The sequence below is a fragment of the Suncus etruscus genome, chromosome 2 (assembly GCF_024139225.1).
Source record: "Suncus etruscus isolate mSunEtr1 chromosome 2, mSunEtr1.pri.cur, whole genome shotgun sequence".
Taxonomy (NCBI): Eukaryota; Metazoa; Chordata; class Mammalia; order Eulipotyphla; family Soricidae; genus Suncus; species Suncus etruscus.
In genome coordinates this window covers 100,071,018-100,093,090 of record NC_064849.1, presented here as the reverse complement: position 1 = coordinate 100,093,090, position 22,073 = coordinate 100,071,018, and the positions used below count along the sequence as shown (strand labels likewise).

Genomic DNA, 22,073 nt, shown 5'->3' with positions numbered 1-22,073 from the left:
AGCTCGAACCCCACAGCCCCCACCCCCGGTCCTAGGGGCAAAGTCAGACAGCAGATCTTACCTCCTGATTGAGCCTTGATTTCAGGTTTTTTAAAGATTATAAAAAAGCAGGGGGGCCAGGCGGTGGCGCTAAAGGTAAGGTGCCTGCCTTGCCTGCGCTAGCCTTGGAGTAACCCCTGAGCGTTACCAGGTGTGGCCCAAAAACCAAAAAAAAAAAAAAAAAAAAAAAAAGCAGGAGGCAGAGCCGTTGAGGTAGCGCTAGAGGTAAGGTGTCTGCCTTGCAAGTGCTAGCCAAGGAAGGACTGCGGTTCGATCCCCCAGTATCCCATATGGTCCCCCCCAAGCCAGGGGCAATTTCTGAGCGCTTAGCCAGGAGTAACCCCTGAGCATCAAACAAGTCTGGCCCGAAAAACCAAAAAAAAAAAAAAAAAAGCAGGAGGCTTTTTTAAAATCTTTCTTAAAGATTATAAAAAAGCAGATGTGTCTAGCAAGAGCCTCAACTCCCATTCTCCGGTCCTTCAGGGGAAGGGCTGCAGTGTCCAGCTCCGATCAGCTGAGAGCAGTCATGTGTGTGGTCACTGTGTCATGTCCTGAGAGCATGGCCAGAAGTAGAGACTGTGCTAGATCAGTTTGGGGTCATTGGTGTTGGGTCGACTTAAATAAGCCCAACTATGTTCCATAAGTGTTCTTCTGGTGCACTTTGGGCCATGGAGACTTTCTATGAGATTTGCTGGATTAAAACAAATATTTTTTTTGTTTTGGTTTGGTTTTGTTTTGTTTGGGTCACACCCGGCCGCACTCAGGGGTTACTCCTGGCTCCACACTCAGAAATCGCTCCTGGCAGGCTCGGGGGACCATATGGGATGCTGGGATTCAAACCAATGACCTTCTGCACGAAAGGCAAATGCCTTACCTCCATGCTATCCGACCCCCTAAAACAAATACTTTTAATTAAATCACCTTGAGATGCAGAATTAAAAGTTATTAATTTAGTCAAACAGTGTTCCAACACCCATCTCTTCATCAGTGTTCATCTCCCGCCACCAATTTCCCCAGTTGTCTTTCCCCACCCCCAAACTAGCCTGCTTCTATGGCAAACACTTCCCCATTTCTCTCTCTCCTCTCCCCTTTTATTTCCTTTTGGCACTGTGGTTTGCACTATTATTAGTGAAAGGGCATCATACATATTGTTTTATTTTCTTTCAGGTCCCAGTTCTAGGCCAAAGTTTTCATTTTCATCTATTATAATTTCTAATTATTATAAGTATATGTATATATATGTATGTATAATAGTTTGGGTGGGGTTCTTTGGTTTTTTTTTTTTGGCAGTGTTACTCTTTTTTTTGGGGGGGGGCCACACCCAACGGTGCTCAGGGGTTACTCCTGGCTGTCTGCTCAGAAATAGCTCCTGGCAGGTATGGGGGACCATATGGGACACCGGGATTCGAACCAACCACCTTTGGTCCTGAATCGGCTGCTTGCAAGGCAAACACCGCTGTGCTATCTCTCCGGGCCCTTTTGTTTGTTTATTTATTTATTTATTTATTTATTTATTTATTTATTTATTTATTTTTGGCAGTGTTACTCTTGGCTCTGCATTCATATATTATTCTTGGCAGGCTTGGGACCATGTGGGATGCTGGGTATTAAGCCGGTATTAAGCCTTGCTACATGCAAGGCAAATGGCTGTCCTATCACTTTGGCTCCATATATATTAGTTTTTAAGTTACTTTAATGTGGGGAGAGGCTCAGGAGGCCTTAGGGCCACTTTGCACTCTGTGAAGGTAGAAGACTTGCAGTATACATCAGAGCATGTACTTGGCCACTGGAGCCTTTTGGGTGAGATTCAGACTGTGGTAAAGCAGTTGTTGTATGCTTGCTGGGTGTGTGTGTGTGTGTGTGTGTACCTCTGTGTGTGCTTGCCTGTATGTATGTGCACTTAGAAAATAAATGCTTAATTTACTGGACATGATTTGCTACTCATTCACTTTATTTATTGATTTATGGTGCTCAAGGTCAAGCTCAGGTCCCAATCATTCAAGGCAAGAGCCCTGTCACTTCCCTGACCCCTATAATCAACTTTTAGGAACAGGACAGTGCTGAAGTTTTCTCTGGCCCAGCTCTCCCCAGGTCTTAGAAAGAGTCCTCTGGTTCACAGACATTTATATAATCTGTAAAGTTTAAAAACACAAGCTAAACTACAACTAAACAGAAGTTGTATACTATATTTCCAAACTATGTGTCCCAGGCCTATTCAGAAAACTTTTTGACGGGGGCTGAAGTGATAGCACAATGGCAGGGCATTTGCCTTGAATGCTGCTGAATCAGGATGGACCTGGGTTCAATTCCTGGCATCCTATATGGTCTGCTGAGCCTGCCAGGAGCATTTTCTGAGCGAAGATCCAGGAGTAACCCCTGAGCACTCCAGGTGTGGCCCAAAACCAAAACAAAACAAAAACTTTATGATGGCCTAGAGAGCTGGAACAGTGGGCAGGGCTCTTGCCTTACATGCATACAGACTTGAGTTCTATCTCCGGGCACCCCATATGCTCATCCTCATCCCCAAGCACCTCTAGGAGTAATCCCTGAGCACAGAACCCAGAATAAGCCCTGAATAATGTCAGATATGGGTCAAAAGAAACAACAGTAAAAATAGAAAGATAAAAATTAAAACTTTCTAAGCCAGAAATGTTCCTCAGAGAAATTTGTGTAAGCCTGATTGCAGGAGCAGAATGTCAGAATCAGGAATTCAGACTGAATATCCCTCATCCCACCTTTCTGCTTGGAAAAAGCAACCAGCCAAGGCAAACAGTCCTGCATACACATGATGGGTTCCCTAAAACTTACCCAGGAGGCCTTGCTTTTAAGGTGCCTTTGGCGTAGAGACACCCAGCAAGCAATCACCTTCCCCTTCAAGGCAGGGTGTGTGCCCAGCACAGAAGATCCAGCAGGGCCTTCCCTGCCTGATGCTTTGACTGGCTGAATTCCAGACCATGGCCCCTATGAGCTCTGTTAGCTGCACCCTCAATAAGATCTCTCAGGAGAGAGAAATATGTCTTCCCAACTCCCTCCAATTGGGCTTCTTAGTGGGTGCCTCTCCTGCCTCCCTCCCAGATCCTGAGAGCTGGGGAGATCCCTGAGAGCTCTCTCCTGGAAGAGTCACTGGATCCCAATTCTAGAGGACCAGCTCTTGAGGTCTCTTGCCAACATGAAACACAGGCAAAGGTCACCTTTCCCTAGTCTCCTTGATTTGCTTTCAATTCCTTTCTTCCCCTGCTGAGGTCCTCTTTGAAAACTAGTCATGCTGGGGCTGGAGAGATAGCATGGAGGTAATGTGTTTGCCTTGCATGCAGAAGGACTGGTTCGAATCCCAGCTTCCCATGTGGACCCCGAGCCTGCCAGGGGTGATTTCTGAGCATAGAGCCAGGAGTAATCCCTGAGCGCTGCCGGGTGTGACTCAAAAACCAAAAAAAAAAAAAAAAAAGAAAACCAGTCATGCTTATGGGTTGTAGTGATGGGGTGCAGGATCTTCATTTATCTTTTCCTTGAAGAAGAAGACACCAGAGATCAGAGCACACAGTTAAGACAAAGGTTTGCCTGGGTCATCTTTCATCATTGAGCCTTAGAAGTGACCAGAGAAGAGAAAGGCATTTGCTCCTAAGAGCTGTGCAAAGGAAAACACCATAAAACAAAATAAACTTTTTCAGAACCCCCTTGGTGATAGAGTAAGAGTCAATAATTAGAAAATCTTTGGGTGAATGTTAATGCTCCGCTCATGAGTATATTTGCAATTTACAAGTGCAGAGCTGCTGTCTCCAAGATAGGATTAATGAACCCAGAGCTGTGGCAAGGAGGAATAAGATTTTTATGTTCCAGAGCCTCCATTTGTTTGTTTAGAAGTTTCTTTGATGGGAAGGAAAACTTCCCAGTTAGATCACAGTGGCTCTTGAAGAAACTATGAATATTTGTACCTCTCCCCCTCCCTCTGTATCCAAGAAATAGGTATTGCCGTTACCTGTTTAAAGGCTCACTTGGGGTTTTTTGTTGTTGTTGTTTTTCAGTGTACCTATTCAATCAAAATTAGTAACAATTTTAATGATTAAAAACAGTGTGTGTGGGGCCAGAGAGTTAGCATGGAGGTAAGGCGTTTGCCTTTCATGCAGGAGGTCATCGGTTCGAATCCCAGCGTCCCATCTGGTCCCCTGTGCCTGCCAGGAGCAATTTCTGAGCCTGGAGCCAGGAATAACCCCTGAGCACAACGGGGTGTGACCCAAAAACCACAAAAAAAACAAAAAACAAAAAAAAAACAGTGTGTGCCCAGAGCAAATAGCACAATGGGTAAGGCGTTTTCCTTGCACACAGCCAACACTTGTTTGATCCCTGGCATCCCATATGGTTTCCCGAATGCCAGGGTTAATTCCTGAGTGCAGAGCTAGGAGTAATCTCTGAATGCTGCGAAGAGTGGCCCAAAAACAAACAAAAAAATCCCCCCAAAACATGTGCTCAGTTCAGTAAGGCAGAAGAAGAAGGGAAACATCTTCAATGGATTCAGAGATAAGCACATTAAAATTTAGGACATCCCTTGTTTGTACTTGATAATACAGGCCTTGCATGCCACCAACTCTGCTTAGTCAATGGTGCCACATTACTCTTAAGTACTCTCAGGTCACTCAGAGCCTGAAATAATTCCTGAGCATTACTGAATATGGATCAACCCCTCCTTTTTTCATCCCCCCACAAAATATGACTAACCAGATTTGGAATATTGGCCCCTTGTACCCTAGCCCACATACCTATAAATACTCTATGCAAGAGTGATTTGGTTGGGCTACGTGCCTGTTTAAAAGCATGAACTTGACAAGTTGTAATCTTTCTACTTAGGACGTGTGTAAGGTTGAGCAATTTCTTAATCCCACTAAGCCAAGGTTTCCCGAACTGTGAAAATCAGTCATGCCTGATTCCTCAGGTGACAAAGAGTTGATGAGGTCCTGCATGCCAAGACACACCCACGAAGATGGGCCCTTGGCACAGCAACAAAACCCATCTTCACAAGCCTCCTGGTGGCTTGGAAACAAGCAGTGCTTATCAGCTTCACTTCTGCCACCTCACAGTGTTGGAGCCCCTCTCTTCAAGTATGATTCCAGAACCTTCCACTTAAGCCACATTAACTTTCATGTTTATACAAACATCAGTCATGGTTTGTGCTCCACAAGCGCTGACAAAGAAGAGCTGAGATTCCGGCTCTGTCCTCAGATTCCGGCTCTGTCCCCACTGTGGCACATTCACCTGAAACCAGAAAAGGTGTTTGGTTTCGTTTTGGGGCCACACCTGGTGATGCTCAGGGGTTACTCCTGCCTATGCGCTTAAAATTGCTCCTGGCTTGGGGGACCATATGGGACGCCAGAGAGCCAACCCAGAGCCTTCCTGGGTCAGCTGCATGCAAGGCAAATGCCCTACCACTATGCTATTGCTCCAGCCCCCCAAAATTTTTTTTTTGAAAGAACTTTGGAAAGATGTTTTTGGCAAGCCCAAAAAGGGTCCAGTAGTTTCTTCATGGAGCACGCACACTCTGTGGTGAGGCCTCCTTAGACGGGAAGTCAGGAAACTGGGTCATGGAAGTCCCACTTCCTCATACACTGTCTTGCCCAGTGCCTTAGCAATGATCTTACCTCTCCTGCAGAAAGTGATCATGCTGGTATCATGATGGAAATTCCTCCACACTCACCTTTTCATTTTTTCAGTGCCAGTGGGATTTGAAAAGCAACCCAATGTTTTTCTTGGTGAGAAAATTGACTCTATTTTACTTTCCTGGTTATAAAATTATCCAGTCTGTTGTTCACTGAACGCAGTTCTCTAGGTAATAATGGAGCAGATTAGAATTCAGATTGGAGTCCAGGAGTTGTTTTTTAGGAATTATCTCCTTAATTTGCAGGCCATGGTGGAACTTGGGAAGAGGTCTTTGGAAGATTTGGGGAATGTGTACTGCTCTGTGTTTCTTGAATGGCTCACTGACTAGGAAGAGGTTTTTCAAGTCACGGGTATTGTTGGACGTGTTCTTATGCCCCCATATGCACCGATAACACCATGTGGCTTTATTTCTTGTTTGCATAGGCACATTAAAATGGGAAACTATACATACAAATAAGTTCTTATCTAATAGAGATGGAAACACATAAACCTTGCAGTGCAATGGGACCTTACACCCTGAACATTGACATAATGACCTGGCACAGGCCTCAGAAGAATGGGCATTCTCTATTCACACCTGATCTATGGAAGCCATCTACGAAACATCCAAGGTTGTCTATAACATCACCTGGGAGCAATCCTCTACCAGGGAAGACCCTACCGCTGCTCTGACATCGATCTACTCAAAAGAGGCTTCCCTTAACACTGAGAAGACTTAACAACAACAACCACCTGCTTACTGGACAGGGCTTTCTGCATTGCCCTTTAATTGTGAGGTGAAACGAGAGGATGCTCCACACCAGCCTGACTTTAATGTAGGATATGCAGATTCCAGGATCATTAATACAGAAACCTGATGCCAACAATAGAGACTGCATGAAAAATAAAACTGTATTGGCACTATAGACAATGACTTGGATTGAACAAACTAGTTTGCCTGGAGCCTAGAGTTGGTCTTATGCCAGGAAACTACAGGGGTAGAGTCTTCTTTTTTAGGCCAAGGCTTTTTCTTTCCTTGTCTGCCATATTTTGGTGGGCCTATGCAAACAATATTTGCCACTCTAACACCATTTTTACTGTGCTCCTTTGACTCTAAACCTTAAAAAAAAAAACTCTTAAACTTTTGATGTTAACTTAAACTAATATGCATGTGCATGAAAATGTAAAAGAGTACTATGCCTTCAATGTTTAAGGAGTCACATAAATTTCATGGCTTTAGTTTGCTTTGTGTACTGCTAAGAAATGTCATAATGTACTACAATCTGGGGACTTGTGGACAAAGTAATTGTACATGGGTTCTGTTTTATTTTTTTTAATGTTCTTTGACTGTAAGTCCAAAATTTAGGCGTCAGCAAGGGGATGTCTTCTGAGAACTCTGTTTATGGGTGATTGTCCTTCTACTGTAACTTTACCTTGTTCTCCTTGCATCATTGTTCTCATAATTAAAAATAAAAAAATTTAAAAAAAGAAATAAGAAAAAAAGGAAGAGGTTTTTAATTTTTCATCATAAGACAGAGCAAGTCAAGGTGAGGAACTCAGTGAATGGGAATTGCTGGGAAAGGAAGATGGGTCAGTGTGATTAAAATTAATGATGCAAACAGTGAACATGGGAAGGAGATTATTAACCCAGGGAGAAAGGTTGGACAGAGGTGAGGGACTTCAAGTGAGCCACGAAGATGATTACAAACCTGTCCTTGTTAAGAACATGCCTATCAGAATAGAAACAGACATACCAAAGGGAATTTTGAAAGATTCTGGAGTTTTACCAAAGCTTATACATTTTGTTTTCTGTATCATTATTTACCTATTAATATAAATTAAAAAGACCAAAACTTACATTATCAAAATTTTTATTTTAAAAAATGATGTAGCCCCCCCCCCAAAAAAAACCAGTTTTGGGGCCAGCGAGGTGGCGCTAGAGGTAAGGTGTCTGCCTTGCAAGCGCTAGCCAAGGAAGAATGCGGTTCGATTCCCCGGCGTTCCATATGGTCTCCCCAAGCCAGGGGCAATTTCTGAGTGCTTAGCCAGGAGTAACCCCTGAGCATCAAACGGGTGTGACCCGAAAAACAAAAACAAAACAAAACAAAAATCGATGTAGCCAGCCGTCAGAGTGGTGGCGCAAGCAATTGGGTGTCTGCCATGCATGCGCTAACCTAGGATGGGCCAAGGTTCAATCCCCACGTGTCTTATATGGTCCCTCAAGCCAGGAGCGATTTCTGAGTGCACAGTCAGAAGTAACCCCTGAATGTGGCCCAAAAACCAAAAAAAAAAAAAAAAAAAAAAAAAGATGTAGCCAGACCCAATAATAGTACAGTGGGTAGGGCACTTGCCTTGCACGCAGCCAACCCAGGTTTAATCTCTTGCACCCCATATGGTCCCCTGAGTACCACTGGGAGTAATTTCTGAGTACAGAGCCAGGAGTAACCCCTGACCATTGCCAGGTATGGCCTCCAAACTAATAAATAATAATATTAATAAATGATGTAGCAAGGGTTGTAGAGATAGTAGTGACTCTTATGTTGTTTGCAGTTGCTCCTGGATTGAATCCTGGCACCTCATATAGTTCCCTGAACATGACCAGGATCAATCCTTGAGCACAGAGCCAGGTGTGCACCCTGAGCACCACTGGTTATGACTCCACCCCCAAAATAATACCACAAACAAAAATGTTCAATTATGTAGCAAGTACAAACTAGGATTAAGCAAATTGTTAAAAGTCCTGTACAGGCTGTTGAGATAGCCCAGGGGTCAAGGTGTTTTCCTGATTTGGGGTAACAGTGATTGTCTTCCACAAAATGTCTCCTACTTCATCCTGACTATGCCCATCCTGACTATTCATCCAGCCTCTGAGGGCTGGAACACGCCTCTTTGGCCCAGGGACCAGGGCAGGGAAGGAAGATGCCCCTGAAGTGTGAGGGAGGCTGGCACCGAGACATGACTCTGGAAGACCTTTGAAGACCAAGGGCATAGTCCATCCTCTGCAGCAGACAGAAAAGCATAAGATGGGACTGAGGTGGGCTAAGGTGCTGGCCTAGTTAGTCCACAGATGCTTCTTGCAGATGGTGGAATTATTTTTCCTTCTGTGCTTAAATTAGGAGGAGGATTTGGCACTCAGATGGGAGGAAGGAGCTGCTCCACCCAAAAGGTCGCTCTTGGGAAACATTCAGGATGGGACAGGGTGGGAAGGAGCAGAGCCGAGCGGCAGACAGGGGCAGTGGAAACTGTGGAGGGGCTCTGAAGGAGGGGCCATCACAGCCACACTCCCCACTGTATCAACAGGCTCAGAGACTGATGCTTCCATAAAGAGGGGCCCAGGCTTAGGAGCTTCAATCTGTATCATCCCTCAGAAGAAGCAGGTAGCCCCCAGATTTTTAAGGCACTATAGGCTGGGGCAGATGTGCTTGTCTGGGCCTCTCCAAGCAGCTCATCCTAGCATCAGGGCTGCCAAGGACAGTAGATCTCATCTTCTTTGGGTTGCTCCAAGATCCTAGCTGCAGATTCTAGAATGATATCACAAAGGTGCACTGTTCCACCCTCCAACCCCACCCCTCCCCCAGCTGTGGGGTGTGGGCATGGACAGATGTGTCCTCAGACATTCCCTTCACAGCTTGTGGAGTCTAATGCTCATCACCTCTGTGATTGTAGGTGATTATAAAAATACTTGACAACAAATGCAGATGGGGCCAGAGAGTACAGTGGGTAGGGCACTTAATTTGCATGTAGCTAATATAGAGTTGATCCTCAGCACTCCATAGGATTCCTCAAGCCCTGCCAGGAGGCATCCCTGAGCACAGGGCTAGGAGTAAGTCCTGAGCATTGTTGGGTGTAGCCCCCAATGGCCTCTTCTCCAAGAAGTTGCTCTTGACTGCTATTGAAGTGAAATTAAAATAGGAAAGAAAAGTAATAGCTGGATATAAGAAGAGAAGATATGGGGCCCGAGTGGTGGTGCAGTGGTAGGGCATTGCCTTGCATGCAGCTGACCTAGGATCGGCCACGGTTTGATCCTCCAGCGTCCCATATGGTCCCCCAAGCCAGGAGTAATTTCTGAGTGCATAGCTATAAGTAACCCCTGAGTGTCACCAGGGTTGGCTCAAAAGCCAAAAAAAAAAAAAAGGCATTTTACAGCACTGTACACATAAAATTTCTCCCTGGTAGCTTGCATATTCTGACTCAACAAATGGAAATGAGAGCAGATGTTGTCAACAAGTCTGGAGAAAGGAAAATTGAAGTGTGTGTGTGTGTGTGTGTGTGTGTGTGTGTGTGTGTGTGTGTGAGAGAGAGAGAGAGAGAGAGAGAGAGAGAGAGAGAGAGAGAGAGAGAGAGAGAGATCTCAGCTTTCTGGTTTGTGTTAATGTTAATGTGATTTATGCAATGTCCAGGAATGTAGACTTTTATTCTTGAGAATCCAGTTATTGCAACCAATCTTTCTAAACCTGATGAAGGCTTAAAGTAAGAAGTGCATGTCCTTCTTGCTTCCACTGTGCTATTTAATCCACATATTTGATGACAGTTTCTTTGATTGGGCTCCAAGTTGTGTCTGATTGCTGCTGAGAGCAGTGGATAAGAGAGGAGAAATGGACTAGTTTCTTCTGCTCTCTTAGCTCGGTCACAACGCAGGTCTCCCTCACTCTTTGAAAGTCCCAGGCTTAACTGTTTCTGTTTGATATGAGTGAGGAAGTTATTCTTTAGAGTGTGGGAATGCTCACATATTTTTCATCGGAGTTAGTGATAACAGTGGGAAAATATGGGAGCTGAGTCCCCCATCTCAGCCCCCCCCCCATAGGAATAATATACTTTTAGATAGTTGGGGAAACCTGTATTATCCCTGGTAGTAATGGATTGAAGTCAAGTAAGGGAGCATTTTCAGAGGAATTTTCAACAGCAAGTACCTGGGAAGAGCTCAGTATGAAAGAGCTGACCTTTCTCTGAATTCTTCTGGTGTCCTTGGGCCTGCTTTGACCTCACTTTCCCAGGGCCCAGGCCACTTGGTTTGGATATCAGAACTTCATTCACAGACATTGGGGCATTTGAAGGACCCACCCAGGTCTAGGTCAGCTTACTCCTAACCATGACTAGTTCATATCTTTAAGTCTGTTAGCAAACAGCAGAGACAGACCTCCATTTAGTCCTTCTCTGTCCACGCGTACTCCACAAGGATTCGCCAACACTGACTGGGAACTTGTTCTATTAAAACGAGAGGGAAGAGTATGGGAGCTTACCCTTGTAACAACTGATGCCAGCTTTCTTAACCTGAATGTTGTTTTGGGATGGTTCCTTGCAAAGGGACCTATGCTGTGCTTCGGAGGATGTATCGCTGCATCCTTAACTTTGACTTATGAGGTGCCAGTAGCTTCCCTTGCCTGACTGGAAACCAGCAAAAAAATAAAAAAATTAAAATTAATGGATAAAATAAAATAGATAAAAATTAAAATTAATGGATAAAATAAAATAGATAAAATAAAAAATTAAAATTAATGGATAAAATAAAATTAAAAATGTGGATTAAATAACACAGAGAACACAAAAAGAACATGTACTCCTTACTTGAAGAAAAAAAATAGGGCCAGAGAGAGCACAGCGGTAGGGCATTTGCCTTGCACACAACCAATCCCGGATGAACTTCGGTTCGATTCCCAGTATTCCATAGGGTCCCCCAAGCCTGCCAGGGGCAATTTCTGAGTGCAGAACCAGGAATAACCCCTGAGCACCGCCGGGTGTGACCCAAAAACCAAAAATAAATAAATAAAAATAAGTGGACCAAAAAGATTATACAAGAACTAAGATGTTTGCATGCAGCTGAACACAGTTCAAGCCTAGGTACCACATATGATTCCATGAGCACCCCAAGGTGAACCCAGGGCCAGGAGTGTCAGTGGGTGTGGCTATGAAAGTAGCCCCAAATTGTCTCTGGATATGACCATATATGCCTTGGTGTAAAGTAGCTGTTGGGTAGAAATCACTGGCTTATAACCTCAGGCATTATCTTTGGTACTTCATATAAATAGTTTCTAATTTACTCTCCTTTCCTGGGGTTTAGATAGATCTTGGAGGACTAGAGTTCATGGCAGGCATAAACAAGGCCCTGGGTTCAATCCCCAAAACCACATGGTTTCCTGAACATCTCCAGGTAGATCCCTAGTGATTTCCAGAACATCTTGGGAGGTTTCTTGGCCTCATACCACACCTATCCTCCTCCTTTAACCCTTAGACAAGAAAAGAAAATGTTAAATGATTTAAGCTGAATCTTGTAGGTAATGTTAAAAAACATGTTAATGTTATTCAACAGGTAACAGTTGTGGGATTTAGTCATTAAATCTATTTTTTTTGGGGGGGGGCCCACACCCGGCAGTGCTCAGGGGTTACTCCTGGCTGTCTGCTCAGAAATAGCTCCTGGCAGGCACAGGGGACCATATGGGACACCGGGATTCGAACCAACCACCTTTGGTCTTGGATCGGCTGCTTGCAAGGCAAACGCCGCTATGCTATCTCTCCGGGCCCTTTTTATTATTTTGGGTTAGTCATTAAATCTAGATCTTAGGTCCAGAGATATAGTACAGGAGTAAATGCACATGTCTTGCAAGTGGCTGATCCTAGTTCAGTCCCTGGCACCACATAGCTCCCTAAACATCCTTGTGTGTGAGGCCAGGGAAGACCCCAACCCGCCCTGGGTAGCCTACATGATTGCTGCTTTTCTGCTTCCTAGTTGTGTGACAAGCAAACTAGGTCAGCTTCTGGCCCACTTTACTTGTCTGTAAAATGGGTAGTTAATAATAGTACCTCTCATTAAAACTATAGCAGGGATTTAATGAGACAGCGTGTACAGGGCCTAGAACAAGACCCATCATTCAGTAAGTCCTCTGCTGTTTTATTCTGGACTGCAAAGATATTTCCCCAGGCCCTGCAGTCCCCTTTCCTGTATTCAGGGGAATAATCTGTCTAGTTCATTCAATTGTTTCTCGAGTGGTTCTTCCTTCTGTACAGCCTTAGATTCAAAGACTCGGAGATATTCTTCTACATAGATTCGAAGAAGCACCCGAGGCAGCTGTCAAGACTCACTCCTCCATCTTCTCTTCAGTCAACACTGACTAACTACCTTTTTGCTTCTGGGCATCCTGTTCCTATTACTAGCATCTGGACAACCAGTAAGTCCCCATCCCACCCAGGAATTGGCTGAACGTTTATTGGATGGAATTGTCATTGTTTCGTTTTTAAGACAATTCCAAGTTATTCCTGTGGCTTGTGTTAACAATCCTGAGGTTTCTTCGCGTGCTTCATTTAGTGCCACTGCTGAGGCTTTTGTACTTCTGGAGCTCTGAAGGCCCTGGATGTGGTTGGGACTCTTCTCCTGGGAATTTCCTCTTTCTTCTATTCTCCAACTTTTTATAGCTGCATACGGTTTAGATCTGTTCGCAAACACTTGGGTAATTATGCCATTCTCTGTTTATAGACTAAGAATAAATGGTCCTAATGGGAAAATATCTGCCCTTTGGAGTAATTTAGATCAAGGCTTTTAATTTTTTTTTGTTTGTTTGTGTGTGGCTCATCTGCCTTTCTAAGGATCAGTTTGATGTTTGTGTCACTCATGAATCACTGGTTGTTGATATACAACAGCACTCAGTAAAACCCATTAAAAAATTTCCCTTGTTCTAAAAGTAGTTGACACTGGGAAATACGTGACCCATCCATCTGCTTTCTCACGGATGCCAGATTAAAGGAGACAGTGGATTTTTGAGAGGCTTAGGGGGCAGCTGATAAAAGCTCCAGAGATGACCCACTAGACTAGAGTCTCGTGCAACAATAGCATGATGGACCAACTCAGTTCAGCTCACTGTGTCTTCAAGAGGTAAGACAATCAGTGATTGGTTCATTCACTCATCTGTTGTGGAAGACTTAATTTTATGGAAGGTTAGGTTACTGTTTCTAATTAAAAAAACAAAAGCGGGGCCGGGAAGGTGGCGCTACAGGTTAGGTGTCTGCCTTGCAAGCGGATGGACAGCGGTTCGATCCCCCGGTGTCCCATATGGTCCCCCCAAGCCAGGGGTGATTTCTGAGCACATAGCCAGGAGTAACCCCTGAGCTTCAAATGGGTGTGGCCCAAAAAGTTAAGAAAAAAAAAAAAAAGCATAGTAAGCCTTGCACAAATGCTTCCACTTTCAGTAAGAAAAAGAATTGCCTTTCAATGGAGGGTGGGAGGGACAGCTGTGTGCCCCAGGTGATATAAAACTACTGAAGACTTGGCATTTTGTCCATTTGGGTTTACAAGCTTAGATACTTCTTTTTGTGAGGTTCCTCCTGCCCCTGAGATAAAAAAAATCCTTCCTGAATGGAAGGCGGGGATACAGTGCAAACACAACCTTTTGAGTCACACAAAATGGGCTTTAATTGGGACTGTAACATTTACTAATAGTCCCACTTAACTTTCTTGTGACTCAGCTTCCTTGTGCTAAAGCGAATAATTAATTCCTTGCAAAAAAAAAAAAAGATCAATGGCATAGATATTGTTGGTCAAATCAACATAATTATAGTATGAGCATAACAATTCATCATCATCATTGATCATCATCATCGATTATTATCATCAATAACAATTATTTTCATTATTATCATCATCATTATCGGTTATCAAGTATTATCATTATCAATTATCATCACCTACCCATCAAACCGAAAGCAGTATTGCCTGTCCCTGGAAACAGTAAAGAGGAATGACTCTCTACCAGAGACTCATCTAGTCAGGATGTGTTCTTTGAGATTCCTAGCTGCCAAAGCAAGCAGAGGTCTAGCAAGGTGTGAGCATAGGTTTGCAAATCTACGCTCACTTGGCCTTGTTTGAAGGAAAGTAGATGCTCAGGCTCTTTGATCCTCTATTCTGTGGGGAACATCGCAGCCCTAAAAGAGAAAGAAAAGGAGTTTTCTTGCCTGGAGTTCCCCCTAAACATGCCAGATTAGCTCTTAGGATGGGGCCTGATAGGCGAAGACTGCACAGGGCTATCAGTGTCCAGTCGCTTACCCTCAGGATCCAGCAAGACTTCTTTCATTCCAACCCAAATATTATTAATATTGCGATTGTGTCTTACCTCTTCTGTCTCTTGGCGGGATGAAGAACAGCTGGCGGCTTCCTTTTCAATGCCCCTGCATAGGGGGGGAAGACTGTTAAGTTCGCCTCAAGGCACTTTTTCACTCTAGACTAAACAACTCCAAATCCTTTAACCTTCCCTCCTAGGTTCTATTTTCTCTCTTTAATCATTTTGGTTCTCCTCTGGAATCTTTCCAGTGTCTCTGCATCTCTCTTAAAGAGGGGTGGGGTGGGGGTGGGAGGACTCGGCTGGACAGATCACCCTAATAAGAGTCTGTCTTCTGCCAAGTGCCTTATTATGAAGGAGGAAGAAGGGGGAGGATGCACTTTCCCTTCATGACAAACTCCCACCCCAAGTGAGCCCCCGCCTTCCCCCTGCCCCATTAACTCCCCCACAATGGTGCTGCCTTTTCCTTCTTATCAGTCCAACCAGCAGAATTACAGTAATGCATAGTCGGCACTGGTGAATCTTGGGCCTCTGTCTGTTTCTCTCCCTTCTAAATATTAAGCCCTATTTTATGGCTGTCATTTGAATCATCAGCCCCCGCCCCATACCACTTTGTAATCAGCCCTCACGCTGAACTCTAAACTGTTTTTAATGAACCATTTCCTTGATGTGCTGAAGCCACTTTGGATTCTCTTAGAAAACCAGCAATTCCTGTTCAAATTAATGTCATTCGTTAGCTCAGGGTCCGCATTGCAATTTTAGTATTATTTAAAAAACAGGCCCACTCCCCACTTGGAGACACCCATTCCCACTTAAGCACCCCTCTATTTACTGAGCCACTGATCACTTTCCCAGTCTGCAGTGAGACCTGGTGAGGAAAGAGAACCAGGATCTTGCTGATGAGAATGGCACCCGCATCTAAGAGCTCTGGTGAAATTAAGATATTGCACAGACACGGTCAAATTTTAAGTTCCAACACATAAAGCACCCAGAACTGCAAGGTTTGGGGGGAGGGAAATCCTGGGCTGCATTGTACTTAAAAATCATGGATTTACTTTACTTTGGGTCCTAGACATCCTCTCCATTCCCTTGTTCCCTCAACCCGCAGCAATTCTAGGCCAACAGAGTTGGATGCCCTGCTCTGCCCTGGTTGTGCAGCATGTGGCCATGCTCAGAACCCTGACTGGCTGTACTTGGAGTGGGGTGAAGGGGGGGGTGGGACATCACAGTGTTTAGAGGAACTTGTGGTTCCAAGGAATCAAACTGGGGTTGACCCACAATGATAATTGGAAATGATCACTTTTTACAGGAAAAGGGGGTTCCGTAAGAAGGTAAAGTGATATGCATGATACCCCTTCAGTAATAACATTGCAAACCACAGTATTGAGAGAGAGAGAAAGAGAGAGAGAGAGAGAGAGAGAGAGAGAGAGAGAGAGAGAGAGAGAGAGAGAGAGAGAGACCTGCTATAGAGGTGGGGGACAGGAGGAGAACTGGGGACATTGGTATCAGAAAATGTTCATTGGTAATGGGTATTGGACATTGTAAAACTGGAAATCAATGAGGAACAACTTTGTAATTGTATCACAGTGATTTACTTTAAAAAGTTATTAATGGGGGCTGAAGAGATAGCACAGCGGCGTTTGCCTTGCAAGCAGCCAATCCAGGACCAAAGGTGTTTGGTTCGAATCCCGGTGTCCCTTATGGTCCCCCATGCCTGCCAGGAGCTATTTCTGAGCAGATAGCCAGGAGTAACCCCTGAGCACCGCTGGGTGTGGCCCCCCCCCCCATTTTATTAATGGGAGACCAAAACCATAGCACAGCGGTTAAGGCATTTGCCTTGCACGTGGCTGACCCAGGATCGACCTGGGTTTAATCCTTGGCATCCCATATGGTCCCTCAGACCTGCCAGGAGTGATTCCTGAGTGCAGAGCCAGGAGTAAGCCCTGCCTGAGCACTACGGAGTGTGACCCAAAAATCAAGAAAAATTTTATTGGAAAAACAGCAGCTAGAGTTGGGCCTCATTCAAGACATGCCCCAATCCCTATACTCTTTCTCCATCCAGCTTTTTCTTGAAACAGCACTGGTTTGTACCCCGCACATTTAAATACCAGATGAGGAGAAGGAAGTAACATGTGAGCACAGTGTCAGTGCAGAAAGCCACCAGAAAGGGGCTGGGAGGAGCACATCTGAAATTCTAATGAGAAAATCACTTCTTTGGAACCTAATTCCCTTAAAACTCATCCGCTACTGAGATGCTGATAGGGAGCCTTCAGCAAGGGGCAGTGGAGGTGGCTCAAAGGGCTGACTTTCAAGTTCACCTTCTTGGAGAGTTCAGTCCCCAACAGAAACATGCCCCACCCTCTTCTCCACCAGTACCAGCTGCAGACCCCCTTCCCCCTCATGGCCCCATCTCTTCAGGCTCAGAATGTTGGCATTGCTAGGACTGAGCCCTAAACCAGTGGGTTGGCACTGCTGGCCAATATTGCCCAGGAGTGGCCCCCTGGGTCTGAGTGCCACTCCCCCAAAGTGTAATAAGTACCAGGACAGACATCTGACTGTAGGAGAGGGGAGGGAAGAAAGACCCTCAGGATAGTGGAAGTTAGAGTCTTAATGTCTAGCTCTGAGTGGGTTTTATTTGGGTAGGGGGCGTTGGGCCACATCTGGTGGTTCTCAAGGATTACTCCTGACTCTGTGCTCAAAAATCGCTCCTGGCAGGCTCGGGGGACCATATGAAATGCTGAGAATTGAACCCAATTTAGTCTCAGGTCAGTCTCAGGTCGGCTGTGTGCAAGGCAAACGCCCTACCACTAGGGCCCCATGTACTAGGCTTTGCTTAAGACCTGCCCAGTACTGGCCTAGTTGGAGACCAGCCTTGTAAAACTGGTTCTGGCCAGGCCTACCTGGTGTTCTGAACTCCCCAGTCTCTCATTGGCTGCAGTACCCCACCTTCTGGACTTCTGCTTCCTTCCACTTCCTCCAAAGCAGGATGCCATTGCCTGGCAGGCCTGCCCCATCTGTGGATGGGCTGATGTGCCAAGGGGAATGAAACATCTGGGCCATGCCAGGCTGGAAGATGACCAAGTTCATTTCCTCCTCCTCCCCAGTGCTCTTCTAGGTGCCCTGGAAGGGGCCAACTTCCTGCCTCTCCCTCCCCAGACACTACCCATGCACCAATGCAGGTGGTTTCTCAGGCTGCCTCTGCCCCTTTTTTTCTTTGTGTTTAGGTAACAACTGGTGAGTGCTCAGGAGACCTAGTGGGATGCCAGGGATCTAACCCAGGTCTGCTGCTTGCAAGGCAAATACCATATCTGCTGTGAGATGGCCCCTACCTCCTTTCTTAGGGCTTGCCTCCCAGTCCACCTAAACAAACACAATATTTTTGGGAAGAGGAGGGAGGGGCTGGTGGATGCCTGAGATGAGGTGCACAATCACCATTTAGGAATTTATATTTTGGGACTGGGGCAGGATTTTGGGAGGACCTCCCTGTGAGTGGGTGCGACTGCATGCAAGAGAGACTTTGCCTTTCAGCCACAGGGGGTCCCCACCTCTCTCTCTCTCTCTCTCTCTCTCTCTCTCTCTCTCTCTCTCTCTCTCTCTCTCTCTTTCTCTCTCTCTCTCTCTGTCTCTCACTCACTCTCACTCTGTCTCTCTCTCTCACTCACTCACTCTCACTCTCTCTGTCTCTGTGTCTCTCTTCTCTCCTCTCTCACTCTCTTTCTGCATCTTTCTCCCTCTCTCCCTCTCTCCCTTCTCCCAACCCATCCACCCTCTTGTTCTCTCACTTGCCCTCTTTGAGCTGCAACCTGGCGCCTCTGGAAGCAGGTGACAATGAGTTCAGAACGCTTCCTTCATGCTTTGGGGTTTTGTCACCGCCTCTTCTTGCCTTTTCTTTTCAACAAGTGTTAACAGGGTGGGCAGGATGGAATAAAAACCCAGTTGAAGTCGTGAACCGCCACCTCCTCTGCGGGTCCCAAGACGTGTGTCGTGAGCTCCATTGTCTCTGTTGGGTTTATTGTCTCTGTTGGGTTTGGGAACCAAAGCAGAAAAAAAAAAAAAAAACAAAAAAAAAACACTCTTTTCCTGGCTTATTTGTGATTCCCATTCACTTGCAAGCGGAAGCCTTGGGGTGTGAGGTAAACAGTGCATCCTCGTGGCTGGGCTACCCCAGCGAGGGGGGGGGGGTGGGCTTGAATGGGTGGGTGATTAGCAGTGTGGGGTCCGGGTGACTCTTGGACCGAACCCCACTAGAAGATTGGGGAGGGGGTGCGCGGGAGGGAGGTCGGGAAAGGTAGAAAGGAAATGCTTGAGCGGTGCAGTCACCGGGAGGGATCCTTCGTTAATTCGGAGCAGCCGATGGAGCTGAGCTCGGGGTTCCTCGGGCTCTCCGGGGTCTTCGGCTGGCTGCGACGTTTCCTGGCATTGCTCAGCGATGATCCCAAGGGGGTGGGGGAGCTCCTAGCAGCAGCCCACCCTATCCCACCCTTCGCCTCCCGCTGCCACCACCCGCAGCCCCCCAGGCAGAACCCACGCCGCCGCCGCTGCCGCCGATTATGAAACGGGACCGTTATGAAATGATTTGCTGGACGGGGGCGGAGCCGTGCGCGGGGGCTGGCGGGGGGATTTGGGGGCGCGCGTCTTCGTCTTCGCCTCGCATGCAACCTGCTCCAGCGCTGCGCTGCGCTGGCAGCGGGCAGCTAGCTCCACCGTGCACGGCAAAGTGGGGTCACCCCGCCCGCCTCCGGAACCCCAAACTCAACGCCTCCACCGCCCTGCCCTCCTCCCCAGAGGCGGTTTCCTTCCCCACCACCACCACCACACCCCACCCCGCGAGGGGAGTGCCCGGGGAAGGGGGTTCTGGAATGCGGCGGAGTTTTGACAAGTGAAGCCCCGGGAGCGAGCTGGGATTGCGTTCCAGTCTGCGCAGAGCCGCTGCCGCCGGCGATTCATCGGTCCTTGCGGGGTACTGGGGGGAACCCGCGCACCCAAGGGCGCCCCCCAGCCTGCGCGCGCGCGCGCGGCAACCGCTACTCACTCCGAGGCGCGATTCTTGGCGGGGGTCCCCCGAAGGTGACCTGCGGCACGGGAGGTAGGAAACCCGCTCCCCCCCCCCCGTTTGGATTTGGGGTGCATCGGGGAGTTCGGGTGGCGTGGCGGCGTTCAAGGGACACGCACGCACAGTCTCCCAGGGGCGCGGCAAGCTGCCTCCCTCCCTCCCTCTCTCCCTCCAGGGTCACTCGGGGTCTTGTTTGGGGCCCCGGGATGGGAGGAGGTGATTTGCAAATTTGCGTGGTCAGAGAGGGTTGGCGATGCCCTGAGTCTAATCACCTACTGGAGGAGGCGCCTGTGGGGGTTATAAGGGGCGGGGTGGGGGCATAGGACCAAATGGGGAGATCCCTGAGCTTTCCCCAGATGAAAGATGCTGCTGAAGGGTGTGTGTTTGTGCTTGTGTGTCTGTGAGCGCAAGGGAGCATTTGAGGGGGGGGGGGTCCTCCTTCCCTGCTCACTTGGGCTTGGACTGGCAAAGGAATGAATTTTTGCAGGGAGCAGAGCTGCTGCAAACACCAGGGGACACTTTTTTTTATTATTATTATTTGGTTTTTGCATTTGGAGCCACACAGTGGTACTCAAGACTTAGCTACTGGCTCTGAGCTTGGGAATCGCTCCTGGCAGGGCTTGGGAGACCTACTTGGGGTGCTGGAGATCGAATCCAGGCCAGCCAGCAAGCGCCCGCCCTACGTGGGGGCCACTGGATGATCCCCGAGCAACTTCACAATCTTTTTCCAGACAGACTCTGCCCCATCCTGGCCAGCAGCCTGCTGAGATTGGTCCTTCCCTGGGTGCGGAGTGGAAAAAGGCTTTTTTTTGCTTGTACCCCTGCAGATCTGAGGTGTTGGCTGACGGATGCTGGGGAAGAGAATGACATTTCCTTTCACTCTGCTAATGCTCCCTGCTAGGCAGTCTGTAAAGAGCAGGAGGGAAGGAAATTTGTCTCTAGAGCTGGCAGTAGGGAGGTGATAATTCTGCACCCTGAAAGCATTTCTGGGAGGAGAGACTTTTCTCCTGTAAACTGGCAATGGCTTGGATAAAAGTGGGTCAGACTGGCAGTCTGGTTTGAAGTCATAATGAGAATAGCATACACCGTAAAAACAATTTTTTAAAACTTTTTTGGGGGGTGTCTGAACCATACCTGGTGGGGTCCTGACTCCACAGGTCAGTCCAGGTAGTATGTGTATGTGATGCTAGAGACTTGATGGGGACTTGTGATGCTAAAACTGTATGTGATGCTAGAGACTTGATGGGGTCTGCCATGAGCAAGACAGGCACTTAACCCATATACCTTCTCACTGGCCCTAAAAATGTGGGGGTTTTTGTTGGTTTTGTTTTGTTTTGTTTGAGGGCCACACTCGGTGATGCTCAGGGATTTGTCCTGGTTATTTGCTCAGAAATCGCTCCTGGTTTGGGGGACCATATGGGACACCGGGGGATCTAACCACTGTCTGTCCTAGGTTAGCATGTACAAGGCAAATGCCCTACCGCTTGCACCACCACTCCAGCCCCTAAAAATGTTTTTTAAGTGTCTTTATTTTCTTTCCTTGGTACTGGGGATGGTTCCTAGCACTTCTAGACATTAGAACCGTGCATTCTAACTCTGGCCTATGTTCCTGTCCAGAAGTAATTTAAAAGACAGAAAAGAGACTCTCACACTTCGCAATCCTGATTTCCTATTGGCGGGGAACACGCATCCCAAATGTCAGTGTGACCATTCATTGCTTGCTCATCTCTGTGTCATCTTCCTTCACCACCACTGACCTGTCTGGTCCAGGACAATCTGTTTCTGGGCCCCTGCGTTGTCCCTGTTTCTGGTGTGTGCTGAGTCCCACCTTCCTCATCAGCTCTCTTGCTCACCTAGCTCCTCCATCACCTTCTAGAAGGTTTTGCAAGTGGCTTCTTGGGACCTCTTCCAGATCCTTGCTGGGTTTCCCTTCCTTGTCAAAGTTTAAGACATCCAGGAGCTATAGAGGTGTCATGGGATTATTTATGGTGCTTACTTTGCATGTGGTCAACACCAGTTCCATCTCAGGCACAGCTTAGGGTCCCTTAAGTACTGCCAAAGAATGACTCCTAAGCACTGCTGTGTATAGCCCCTGAGCCCTCAAATTAAGAAAATTAAGTTAAATTAAATGCCTGGGGCCAAAGCAGTAGAATAGCAGGTAGGGTGCTTGCATCTTGCATGCAGCCAGTCTGGGCTCTATGCCTGGTACCCCATATGGTCTCCCAAGTCCATCAGGAGTGATCCTTGAGGCTGGAGAGATAGCACAGCAGTAGGGCATTTCCCTTGCACGCATCCCGGCATCCCATATG

General features: G+C 46.9%; 1 protein-coding gene and 1 long non-coding RNA gene across 2 annotated transcripts in view; one reads left to right on the top strand and one right to left on the bottom strand.

Annotated features, from left to right (window-relative positions):
* Nucleotides 1–22,073, top strand: part of PDZD2 (PDZ domain containing 2) — a 410,667-nt gene that overhangs the window by 170,702 nt on the left and 217,892 nt on the right.
* On the bottom strand, nt 14,172–18,652 carry LOC126000459 (uncharacterized). The gene is made up of 4 exons (XR_007492757.1): nt 18,494–18,652; nt 17,612–17,736; nt 14,766–14,820; nt 14,172–14,577 (listed from the first exon to the last, which is right to left on the bottom strand). It is a non-coding gene; the product is annotated as an uncharacterized LOC126000459 (long non-coding RNA).